At 34.5% G+C, this 13,677-nt stretch overlaps 1 pseudogene; it reads right to left on the bottom strand.

The window, feature by feature from the left end:
- Positions 1–10,901: 10,901 nt before the first annotated feature.
- LOC102748401 (peptidyl-prolyl cis-trans isomerase A pseudogene) lies at positions 10,902–11,526 on the bottom strand (annotated as a pseudogene).
- Positions 11,527–13,677: the final 2,151 nt, after the last annotated feature.

The following is a 13,677-nucleotide window of genomic DNA, read 5'->3' as shown; positions in this document are numbered from 1 at the left end:
CACAGGGACGCCTGGGTGGCTCAGTTGGTTAAACATCTGCCTTTGGCTCAGGTCATGATCCCAGAGTTCTGGGATCAAGTCCCTCACGGGGCTCCCTGCTCAGTGGGGAGTCTGCTTCTACCTCTGCCTGCTGCTTCCCCTGCTTGTGGTCTCTCGCTCATTCACTCGCTCTCTGACAAATAAATAGATAAAATCTTTAAAATAAATAAATAAATAAATAAATAAATAAATAAATAAATAAATAAAACTCATGTCACTCACAACTAGAACCAGTCATTGGGCAAGTGTAAGGTAGGACTTGTATCATCAGTTACCTTTCAATGTATATATACCATATTCCAGTGAGAAATCCTTAACCCCAACTTTATTAGTTGGTTAGTAACTTATAATTAGGGAGTAATGAAATATTATTGTTTTAATTTGATTTTGAGAAATACTTCCTTTGCTAGATTTCTTTGTCTTCCTGTCCTAACATGAGGATCTAGACTGAATGTTTGTGTTCCCCAAAATTAATATGTTAAAACCTAATCCCCAGTGTGATGGTATGTGGTGGTGGGGCATTTGGGAGATGAGTAAGTCATGAGGCTGAAGCTTTCACTAATGAGATTAGTACCCTTATTTAAAAGACTTCAATCGGGCGCCTGGGTGGCTCAGTTGGTTAAAAGACTTCAGAGAGCTTCCTTGCCCATTTGTCATTTGAAGACCTTCTGTGAACTAGGAAATGGGCTCTCAGCAGACACTGAATCTGCATCATCTTGGTCTTGGACTTCCCAGCCTCCAGAACTATGAAAAATATATTTCTCTTTTTTATAAGCCACCCAGTCTATGGTATTCTGTTACAGCAACCCAAATGGACAAAGACGGAATCTAAAGAATGACTTCTTAACTTCTATGTATTTATTTTGAACAGTATCACATCTTAGAAATTGACATTGATATAGTCCAATGACTGTATTCAGATTTTATTAAATTTACATGCACTCATTTACATATATGTATTGTGTGTGCATTTAGTTCTATGCAAATTTATCACATGTGTAGATTTATGTAACCACCACCAGAGTCAAGAGATAGAACTATTCCATTACCACAACAATCCTTTTAGATAGCCATATCCTTCTCTCCTTCCACCTCTCAGTCCTTAATTTCTGGTAGCCACTAATCTACTTAGTATCTCTATAATCTTGTCAGTTCAAGAATTTTATAAAAATGGAATCATATACTATGTGACCTTTTAAGATTGGCTTTTTTCACTCAGCATATAAGGCTGTTGAGCTTGATCCAATAATTGTATGCATTGATAGTACCCTCACATATTACACAAAATTCACTTAAAATTGATCACAGACTTAAATATCAAACTATAACTTTCAGAAAAAAAAAGATACAGATAAAATTTTGGGGAACTCAGGCTAAGTAAAGAGATCTTAGACTTGACAACAAAATTGTGTTCCATAAAAGGAAAAAAAACCAGATAATTTGAACATCATCAAAATTTAAAACTTTTGCTTGGCAAAGATCTTGTGAAGAGAATGGAAAGACAAGCTACAGACTGGGAGAAAATATTGCAAACTACATAGCTGACAAAGGTCTTGTGTTTAGAAATGATAAAGAACTTTCAAAGCTCAATAGTAAAGAAACAAACAATCCAATTAGAAAATAACAGATTACATGAAGAGATATTTCAATAAAAAGAGTACACAGATGAGAACTAAGCAGCGAAAAGGTATTCACTCAACAGCATCAACCATTAGGAAAAACCACAAGGACATAAGATTACATACTTATGAGAATGGCAAAAATAAAATATAGTTAACACCAAATGCTGGCAATGATGGGAGAAACTGAATCATTCATACACTTATGGTGGGAATATAAGATGCTAAAGCCACTCTTCAAAATAGTGTAGCAGCTATTTTTTGGTATTTTTAACATCATAAGAGATTAATATTATTCTTTAGGATCAATATACAATTAATATTCTTGTATATTTATTTTCCTATTTGCTCCCTTGTTTTTCATTCATTCCTACAAATTCTATTTTTCTATGAGATTATTTTCCTTCTGCCTAAAGAATTCCAATTTGTGTTTCCAGCTGGTAAAAACTCCCCAGATTTTTTCATTTTCTTCTAGAAATACATTTATTATTATTGTTTTAATTTTGAAAGCTATTTTTGAAAGCTATAGAATTCTAAGTTGGCTATTTTTTCTTTTGACGTACCAGGGATCAAACCACCTTCTTAAAAATGTTTGTTAATATCTTTAGACAATTTTGCAAAATTGTCAGCCTTTATCTCTTCAATTAGAGTCTGCCTCTCTGGCACTTTCTCTGTCTGTCTGTCTCTGTCTCTCCCTCTCTTTAATGGATCTATTTCACTGGAACAAGGCAGTAAAGGAAACTGTTTTCTCTGGTGCTCACAGAGTAGCAGCAGTAGTGATGGTTCCTTTGAAGGCCAATTTTTAGATATTGCTCCTTCAAGTTTTGTCTTGGGTCTACTTCTCCAGTCCTCCAAACAATTCTGTAGCTTCACAGTAGCCTTTTAATGAACTAATTTTTCAGCTGGAAATATGTCTTATGGCTTTAAATAAAAATCCTTGTTGATACCATTTCAGTTAGCCCCAGAAACTTACTAGGTGTTCCTTTCCCCTCTTGTAATGACTCTGTTTTCCACGCCTGCTTCTCTCATCTTCCCACTCCACATCTTAGTTAAGCTCACCTAAATATCAGAGCAAGTGTATGTGACACTCATTTAACGACCTCTCAGTCTATTGATTCTCCTTTCTCCAATACATACCATGATTTATGGCATGTTTACAGTACTTTGATCAAGTTATTCAACCTCTCAATAACTGTCACTATCTCCTTGTGGAAAACAATAATCACCATTAAATTATCTACCACATGTTCTTTTTTTCCCCTGATACAATGTTTTTCATGATTTCAAGGATGTTTATGGCTTTTTATTTTATTATTATTTTTTTACTCCCCCCGTATATTCTTCTGGATTTTAAAATTTGTTACACCTTTTCTCAAGACATGTCTATTTTTTTTTCCCTTGATCTTAAGCTTTCCCTGGATTCTATGAGCTCACTAATTTCCTCCCTTCTATCCACTCACTATGCAAACATATGCAACTTTTTAAAGTGGAATTCTAATCATCAACAAATGTAAAATTTATATTTTCGGTTTATGCAGCCTACAGCAAAGAATCTTAAAGGTATCACACCAAATGTTAAAAGATGATAGAAAGTGATAATAGATTTTTCCAAATCCTTTCTCAAATTAATTTTACTTATAATAATTCTAAATATAAGTTTATTATTTATGTAACTGATAAAAAATATAAAAGTCAATACCCATTGAATCAGTCTATTAGAGAAACCATTTAGATATAAGAAAATATAGGTAATAATGGTGAATAAAATAAATTATACAACATATTTTGAGTTTATTTTCAAATGATTTAAAATAAGTTCTACCTTCTCCCTGAACCTCATTGCTCTTTACTTTCTCTGAATTTGTCACCTTTAGACCAATGCCCCAAAATTTAGCACTTGATTATGCACCGTCTTACTTGTGGTTTTTTGCATGTGATAATCTCATTAAATTTGAGGAATAGAAAATGAACTATTTTTTCTTCAGTTACCCCAAAAGAACTTGAGCTAAAACCAAACATATAGTAAGAGTTCAGTAAATGTTTGTTGATTTCCAAAATGGTGGAAAAGCTAATTAGGGAAATCCCCCTAAAAGTGACTATCAATATTCTAAAAGTGAATTCTAAAAATTGCAATCGTGGATTACTCAATTATAACCTTAGGAACTGTAGGAAAATGAATACAGAAAATAAATAAACAGAGTTTGAATAAGAAAAATAAGTAAACAGTATTTGAATAGAAAAACAAAGGATTTATTAAGGAAAATAATTAGAGATCACAAAATTGTTCTTTCATAAGAATGCTTAGGATTAGTGGGAAACATTAAAACAGACAAAAGAGCATTAATGTGGTAAGAACAATGCAAGGCAATTTAGAATTCAGAAAAGAAATATGAAATAGATGACACACAAAAAAAGAAAATTCTGTTGAGCTGAACAAGGTTACAGAAGGCATACAAAGAGCAGAACTGAGAGAAGTTCATACAAAGAGGTACTGGGACACATTGAAGGTCAAGCACCAAATAATGTTTTACCAATAGATATGTTTGATTTGAAAGGAGATGGAAAAAACAACAGTATAAGATCACTGCACCCTCAAAGACAAAGGGGCTAATTAGAAATAAGACAATGGAAATGTCATAAATAATAGGAATACTTTTACATATTATTAAGAAATGATAGAGAGCAATGGGAAAATCTTTCAATGTCCCCTTAAGATACTAGTAACAAAATGTAGTGTGTCTTTGTTCCTCAAATAATTACAAAGAACTAGAAGATATACAATAGAAATACATGTTTCTGACAAAATAATTTAACTTCTTAATTTAGAAAAAAATTCTAAATGATCCCAACATTGAGGTTTTAAAGTGGAAAAAAAATAGAGCATAAATTTTTATATTTACACAAAGTAGGAGGACCTCAACTATTAGTGACTCTTTTTTTTTTTTTTTAAAGATTTTATTTATTTATTTGACAGAGAGAGAGAGACACAGCCAGAGAGGGAACACAAGCAGGGGGAGTGGGAGAGGGAGAAGCAGACCTCCCGCCGAGCGGGAAGCCCGATGCAGGGCTCGATCTCAGGACCCTGGGATCATGACCTGAGCCGAAGGCAGACGCTTAACGACTGAGCCACCCAGGCGCCCCTATTAGTGACTCTTAAAAGTATTGAAAACACTTATTCAATAATGACATATTACATCAGTATTGAATTTACAGATATATTTTTAATTGAGATTTCTTTTTTCCATTTACAAAATTTTCTAAGCCCCCTGTGATTTCCATTGTTAGCTGAAACAAATAATTTTACTGCTTATATAAAGTTATTTTTCAGTAGATGCCTATAATTTTTACACAAATGTAACATATGATATGATAAAGAACTAAATTGCCTCATTTGTAATAGTTCTCTAATCTGTACAGCTGCCTAATCTTCAAAAACTTCGATTTTTTAAAATGGCATTCTGCAGTAGACCACTAGATGTCACTCAAGATAAGGTTTCCCCCTTTAATACCCTAAACACCCCTTCAGCTTTTCATTAAATCTTGGTTCATTATTCTTAATTGGCAAATTTTAGGTTTGTGTTTGTACCCATTTAAATTTAATTATTTCCCACTGTGAACCTTCAGATGGATATTTTTACATATAAAAAAAATAAACTCCTAGGATTAATAATAATCTTGATTACATATGAAGTATGTAAAATACTGTAGGGAAAATAAGGTAGAGCTCTTTACTAAGGTAAAGGTTCTATGGACTATGGAATTATCTGGAGTATAATTTGTTAATTTCCAGTTAGGTTTGTACTATTAATGGAAATAAATTTTTAAAAAATCAGTTTTACCAATTCTTTTGTATTATTGATGGACACATTTTATTGTTGCATAATTCAATATTTCATGCTTTACTTACTTTGTGTTATTAAATAGAGATAATCCTAAGAGAGATTATGTAGATTTATATTCTTTTCTTCTAAAATTTACTTATAAAATAGTTTCCTTTGCACTGCACAAGGTCTTCACTTTCTCATTTCCCAGTAGAGTGCTCTGCCTGTTCCTCAAGGAATGGGAGACACGCTTACAAGCTCCCATGTTGGTGTGCAGCAAGGAGGGCTTGGATAATGGGCAACTTTGCTTATTTTAACTACCTTCTTTAAACTAAAATTGCATATTACTTTTTTGTAATTATAGCTTGCAAAAAGTATTTATAACAGTAAGCATGGAACTAGCCCTAGAGCACTCCATGATTGATAAATTTGTCACTATTATTTGACAAATATCTCTTGGAAAAATACTTTGCAGAGAGGGAACATTTTATTTGTTTTTTATAAACTTATGATTTCCTTATTATGTCCAAATACTAAGACTTTTTTATTAAAGTACATTCCCCCAAAACATGACCTAATATCTGAAATTAAATTTGGCACTTAAAAAACATCAATTCTTTGAGTCACCAGGGCATCAAACAAAGTGAGTGTTTCATTGTATGAAATGGTACTCTGGGGACTGAGTTAGTCCTCTATACTGCCGAGTCCAAAGAAAAGCCTGGTGCATTGTTAATTGTAACTGTGCAGGGTCAAGTTTTACTAGGGAAATGGAAATTGGACAAGTATTCCGATTTTACCTATAAACTTTGGATATATAACTCCAGCAATAAAGCAGCTCAACAAGAAAGAGCAAACTATAGTCAACTGCCAATCTGGGAAAAACATTCTGATACACATGAGACAATAACTCCATTAAATAAATAAAATTCCCCATGGCCAGTAGTAAAATAGTAATATAAAACAGGGAATAAAAGACGAAGAATAAATAACTCTTAATTTTTGGAATAATGATTTAAAGCTTATAGTACATGAAGCTATCCAAATTTTAAAACTTTAACCATACCTAGCACTTTTGAAACAAATATTCATACAGGTCTCTTAAAGAAAAATTTTAAAGAGTTGCCACAACTGGTAAAAATTATTAACACATTACTTACTGGTCTGAAATAGGGTTTCACATAATGCAACATGGAGGCAAAGGCTAATGAGTCTGCCTTCATGAAGATAAATGATTAAGTAAAGCAAAGGTTTCAACATGGTGTTACATTGTGATCTTCCTCTGCTTGACCTACAGAACATAAGTTATTGTTTCTGTACTTTCTGGAAGATACCACATTGAAGTGGAGTTAGGGGTCAATTTTATTTTTTTAAAGGTTTTTATTTATTTATTTGAGAGAGAGCAAGTGAGAAAGAGAGCACAGAGGGAGAGGGAGTAGACTCCCCACTGAGCAGGGAGTCCAGCTTGGGGCTGGAGCCTAGGACCCTGAGACCATGACCTGAGAAGGCAGACACTTAACTGGCTGAGCCACCCAGGCGCCCCTAGTGGTCAATGTTAGAAAAAGGTAGGAGTGTGTTTTTCTGCTCCAGTATTTCCCCCTTTTTGGAAACCACTATTCCATGTTTTGTTGTCTGGTTTGGTTTTGTTGTCATTCTGCATTCTATCCTACCCCACAAAAACATTTACTTTCTTGGCTGCCTGCTCCCTTTAGTCACTTAAGGAAATTAATCTGATGAGCTGATGTACACGGAATGCTGAGGAAAGAAGGTGTTGTTCTTTTTGAGACCATTGTTTCAAAATGGTGGAATTGTGGGGGCAGATGAGCATTCAAAAGCTCTCTAGTACTTCAACATAGACTATCCTACAGCTATTTTCTTCAAAGGTATTAAACGATTTATGGCAAGAAGACTTTCAAAGATGAATTAAGATGGTACACACAAAATGGCTTAAAGAGTAAAGCCATTAACATTTGGATGAAAACAGAAGAATCATATAAGAAGGGAAATTACTATCTTTTTAAAAAGATTTATTTATTCATTTTAGAAAGAGGGAGAGAGAGCATTCACAGGAGCAGGGGAGGGGGAGGGAGAGGGAGAAGAATCCTCAAGCCGACTCCCAGCTGAGCACAGAGCCGGAGACCCTGAGATCACCAACATCAAGAGTTGAACACTCAACTGACTGAGCCACCTGGGCACCCCAGGGAATTACTATCTTAAAAAAATTCAGGAACAGAATACAATTTAGTGCTGGGGTACCAAAGAGTTAGGGCAAAAATGAAGGCAAAGCAATATAGCTCCTACTTTATGATGACAGCCAATGTGTTTCCAGCTCTGAAATTGTAGAGAAGTTTTCACCTAGGGACAAGAGTACGTGCAAGGCCAGCAATAATGAAGAAAGAGGAACCAATATCTCTGGTTCCATTGCTGGATAGTTCAGGTGAAATGGATAGACTGCAGAGAATGTTAGAATCCTTAACCCATGGATGACATCACTGTAATCTACATATACAAAGGATGAGTTAGAATTGCTTTTATTTTCCCACCTTTAGTAAAAGAATAATGAAGGAAATAAATTAAACATATTTGTTAGTTTAAGATGCTAAAAATCTTCCTTGAAGTATGCTTACTTGAAACATACTATTATATTTTTAAATGAAATTTAAAATTGCCATTTTAGTTTTCCTCCTTTTTTTCAATTCAAAGATTTACTTTCTGCATTGTAAAGTTGGCATTTTTAGGCTTTTCCTATGATCTAGCACATAAAGCAATACAATAGCTGTGGGTTTTAAACTGAGATGTTTTAATTAATTTGAGATGCTATTTGAAAGGGTCTGGGTAGGTCTGATGTTCCTAGAAAGTTTTTATAGCTATCTTCTAAAGTTGTTTTGTTTTCTCAGATTTTGCAGAATGATACACTGCTGAAGTCCAATAACTCAAATGTTTGGGCAACATTCATCAAGGCCGAACAAACTCAGCCTCTGCTCTTGGCATTATCAGGATCTTCATGGAGCACATCGCTTCCAAGTTGTAGCTGTAAATGTCCTTGATAGAGGCAATTTCAGGGACATCAGTCAAGATTTTGTCTTGAAAAATAATGGTAGGAGATTAGAAATAATGCATTACCCCAGTAAACCACTCCACCTGGTTTTATTAATAATATATTTTTTATAAGGCAATTTCCCAGCGCTACATAGACAACTAAAACCCACATGGACTGGGGTGTGAAAAAAAAAATGTCTAACTGGTATGAAGACTTGAAGATAGAAGAGAGAATTGGGGGGAAAGTTTTATAAATATGTATGTGAATGAGGAATGACCTAGTTACAAGCATACTTAGAATCCAAAAAATAAAAATAAAAATAAAAATAATGGAACTAAGTGTATTAGAGTTCCAGTGTGCCTGCTTATAAATTGCAGATATACTATTAATGAAAATAGAATCCTACAAGGTCTCCAAGCATGTCAAAAGTGAGCCTCAGTCATCATAACCTTCTATAATAAGTGTAGACTTAGGGGTTTTGAAGAATTTTAGTTAGTCCCCATGCACATCTCCAGAAAAATACACAAACATATAAGATATGCATAACATAGCTCAGAGCATGCATTTTGAAGAGGGTCCAGATTTGGTTATGAAAGAGAAATACAAATTTATTAAACTATCTTCCTATTCATTCCACAGAGGAATGAATAGAAATTCATTGTAGTAATTCTACTATTCTACTCAAGAACATATCATTCAACTAATGCTTTTGGGTCTCTTTCAACTACAACACTTTCTGTCCTCTAGATTTTGCTAGTAATAAAAAATGAGTATAAGTTATAAATATTTATGAAGGTATATTTTTAATACGGTTTAGGGAGAAAATTTATAGATGCATGATGTAATCTATTTCTCGGTTTTTAAATACCTGCATATTAATAATGCTGATATACCCACTGCTAATTTTAAGTATCAGGCAAAGCCATATTTAGCTAATAATAAATAATCTTTTGGCCCTTGATAAGGAGGATTTTTCAAAAGCGTTTTAAATTATTCATTAGGAAAATACCTTGGCATGCTAATGAAAATATGAAAATGAACTATAATTTCATCCATATATAGTTAATTTAAAAGTTCTTATTTTAATTGTAGGACATATTCATGGTGAATTGAAATTTATTACAAGGCAAAAAGACTATTAACTGTTTTATAATCACACTTTAGTTTATCTAAGTAAACTTAATGTGCCCCAACTAATACTTGGGTACAGGACACAAAGATGAATAAAACTAGGATCTTGTTTCGGGTTGTTTACAGTTCAATCATGGACACTGACATGTAACAAATGGTAGATTGGGGGGGCGAACTCATGGAATATAGTGAGATCACAAAGAATGAGAAATTAGTTTTGTAGCTGTCAGAAAGAAGGTGTTTATGGCAGGCTTTCCCTGCCCCCGCCACCAAAAAAAGACTCAGAATGAACTAGGGAGATAAGATTGTTAAAGGGATTCCAGACAGAAAACTTCATGATGGAGGCATCCTGTTATTCTAGGAAGGCAGGTAAATCTGATTGACACAAAGCTGGAAAGGGATCAAAGAGAGGCTGAAGGTATATACTGAGAACAAGTTACATAAGACCTTCTGTACTCTGCCCAGAAATTTTGACATTAGTTCTACAAGACATGGGAAGTTACTGAAGATTTTCAAGCTGGCAAAATACCTATAGCCGCAGTTCTAGACAAATAGTTGTGATGCTGTGGGAAGAAGGTGGATGAGGAGAGACACATTTATTCTGGAATATTTCAGTTTGGAGAGAGGCAATGTAAAAGAACTTGACAGGATTCGTAGTTGGGGATTCTGAGTTTGCAGTCTGGTTTAATAGTTGACTAGCAGTGTAACCTTGGGCAAGTCCTTAGTCCTTTTGAGACTTACATCCTCATGTATGAAGTCGTGATGAATTGGAACTACCCAAAAGGTTGTTGTGAGGGTTATCTGAGGAAAATTAATGTGTGTGTGCCAGAGTAGTTATTAAATATTAGTTCTCTTTCCTAGAAATGATCTTGGCACCTTAACTACTGATCTGTGACTAAAATGATAAAATTTATTCAATGTTTTAAAAGATTTCTAAAGGATACCCTGTAGTCACAGGTATCCATTACATGATTGAAATATTTATAATTATTACTGTCAGATATGTTTTTCTTTCTAACAGCTAAAACTAAATACCTTATAAGTAGCTTAATTTTATTTCTTTGTTGTTGTAGTTCTTTAGTTTTTATTTCATAATCATAAGCTTAACTCTGCAATCCAGCCAGACTTGGAGGGGAGTAAGGAAAATACAGAACCCATCAAACTGCTGGGAGAGCTCAAAGATGGGGGTAAAGGGGTGATCTGAGCTACAGAAGGAGTGGTCTGGTAGTTAAGATAAAACACAAGTCAAATTTATTAGGCTTGTCCACAGTCAGCAGTGGTGATCTTGCTGGTCTTGCCATTCCTGGTCCCAAAGCGCTCCATGGCTACCACAGTATTCATGGCCTCTCTCACCTTGCCTGAGACCATGTGCTTGCCATCCAACCACTCAGTCTTGGCAGATGAAAAACTGGGAATCAATTGTGCTGGGCTCAGCATTTTTCATGGACAAGATGCCAGGACCCATGTGCTTCCGGATGAAATTCTCATCATCGAAATTCTCCCCATAGATGGACTTGCCTCCAGTTCCATGATGGCATGGGAAGTCACCACCCTGGCACAGAAATCCTGGAATAATACTGTGAAAGCAAGAGACGTTATAACCAAATCCTTTCTCCCCAGGGTTCAGAGCAGGAGTTCTCTGCTGTCTTTGGCACTTTGCAAACAGCTCCAAGGAGACTCGGCCCAAGGGCTCACCATCCATGGCAATGTCGAAGAACACGGTGGGGTTGACCCTGGCTGGGCAGCGTCACCGGCTCCAGAGCAGTGGTATCTGCAAGGTGGCCTATTTCTTCTTCTTTAGTTACTACAATTCTTTAGAATGAGGAAAATGATAATGATCCTTTTCTGTGAAAATTTGTTTATGGATGTGAAGATTTAAAATTTTTTCTTGTAAGTTCATATTTTGGGGCCTAATTGCAGACTTACTGAGTCAAAACACCTGGGTCTGGAACCTTGATATTGTAAATCTCAGAACTTAGTATCTACGTTTAAATTCGTTTTAAAGAGTGCTCCTCGACCTCCTTTAGTTATAACTCCTCCTTATTATTATTGTTTGTAACAGAAAAATGCACAACTCAGCCAATGGGCACAGCCTCCTGCTTCACAGATGTGAAATAAATGTTCACTTAATCTTCCACTTTATAGAACACTCATTGTAAAGAGGATGATTCGGTAGTCAATAACCATTCTTTTGGAAGGGAAAATAAAAAAGGGTTGCACCATGACTACCTTCATCTGAAATGTTGCTAACCTTGTAACAAATTAATATTTCATTCTTCACTAGTTTTTCAGTCCACCATAGTGTTTAAAATGTCAACCTTGTAACATGAGCCTCAAATCACGTGGAAGTATGTTTGAAAGTCATGGCCCTAGGCCCTGTCTCCAAACTATGGCATCTGCATCTTGTGGAGTGGAGCCACATAAGTATTCAAGATGATTCTTGTAAATATAATGTTTGCTCATCATTGGTCTAATTCCCATGACTCCTCTCTGCTATTTTGTATGTGTGTGCATATATATTTGTATATCATGTACACACAAGTACTTGTCCAGCCTCTGTAGGCATGAGAGTTTACAACTCCTATTCTAGAAATTTGGTATAATGTCAACTATACCATCTCAAAAAACAACAGCAAATAAATGTGTGTTGGGTGGATACAGGAATAAATGAAGTTGGAAAAGTGGCTACATTTTAAAATTTTGAATTACAACTGTGAAATTATATAGTCACAATTTGCTAAGGATCTCAAAATACTGAGCCACATAATAACTAGGGAATCTAGGTTGTATATTTTCCATTTATTATAGAGTTTAATATGAAAATGGAACTCAAATTCTTACCACAATTATCTTTCTAACTCTCTTCCAACAGGAAATTGGGTTAGAAATGTCTAACTCAAAATAAGAAGCATCTTGCAGTCTTCAAACTGTTAATATTAATTATTCTTGTGCTTCTTTGTTTCCTTAATTAGAAAAACCAAACTCTCAGACTTGTATTTTCTAAGGTCATATTGTTTTTGGTTTGGGGAATAAAGCATCTGATTCTGTAGTAATCCTAGGTTATGTCTCTATCCTGTCATAATTTGCCATTTGTTCAAGTATAATTTTTGCTAAAATAGTTTCACTTGCAAAATATATATTTATCATCCAAATTCAATATCCCTCCAAAAGGATTCGTTTAAACCACTGTTTATCAATAAACAATACCTTGAAAATGTATTGAAACAGTGGCTTACATAATGTTCCCCCCTTTCTTTTTGCTCATTGAGATTTTCCAGTAAAACCTGTGTTTTCATCAAAATGTTGCAAAAGACTGTGAATATGTTTTAACTTTAAGAGGGTCAGCACACACTCTTCTAGGTAAGAATACTATTGTATTATATATAATATGTTATATACCTTACAGAATATATCTTCCAGGTTCTAGTGATCCATTAATTAAAATGGTACTAAGCATGTAAATTGGTTTAGGTCTTTTTCAGGATTTAAAGAAAAGGATATTTCTTAAAAGGGAGGGGGGATAGGGGAATTGCAAAAGTAGGTCATATTGCTCTAATCTTGTATTTGTGTTTTTAAAGGATGCAGACTGAGTCAGAATAGAGGCAAAACACACACTTGTTCTGTGAATCACAATCCAGACTCAGAGCTGGCGCAGATTTGAGGAATGTGCAGGATTCTTATCCAAGCCATGTCTGGTATTTATCCAGGTTAAAATTTTCTTTTTTTCTTTCTTTCTTTTTTTTTATATGAGAAGAATGAAATAAATAATACATTTTCCTTTTCACTCCCCAGTGTTCTAGTTAGTTCATTTGAGTTGTATTCATTCAATTCATTTTATTTCTTGCCTTAATGAGCTTAATATTCCTGGCAGGCTTTGAAAACATGGCTGAATAAATTTATGAATGAAAATTGCCAAGTTCTAATCCTGGCCTTTACCATTATTTTTCACAACTTTTAGAAGAAAATCAATCCTAGGTTCTTTAACATGGCTCTCTTATTTTCAAATCCCTGAGAAGTATTGGATGCTGTA

The sequence above is a fragment of the Leptonychotes weddellii genome, chromosome 1, assembly GCF_054177405.1.
Source record: "Leptonychotes weddellii isolate Sample4059 chromosome 1, ASM5417740v2, whole genome shotgun sequence".
Classification (NCBI taxonomy): Eukaryota; Metazoa; Chordata; class Mammalia; order Carnivora; family Phocidae; genus Leptonychotes; species Leptonychotes weddellii.
This window is presented reverse-complemented; position numbering and strand designations above follow the sequence as displayed.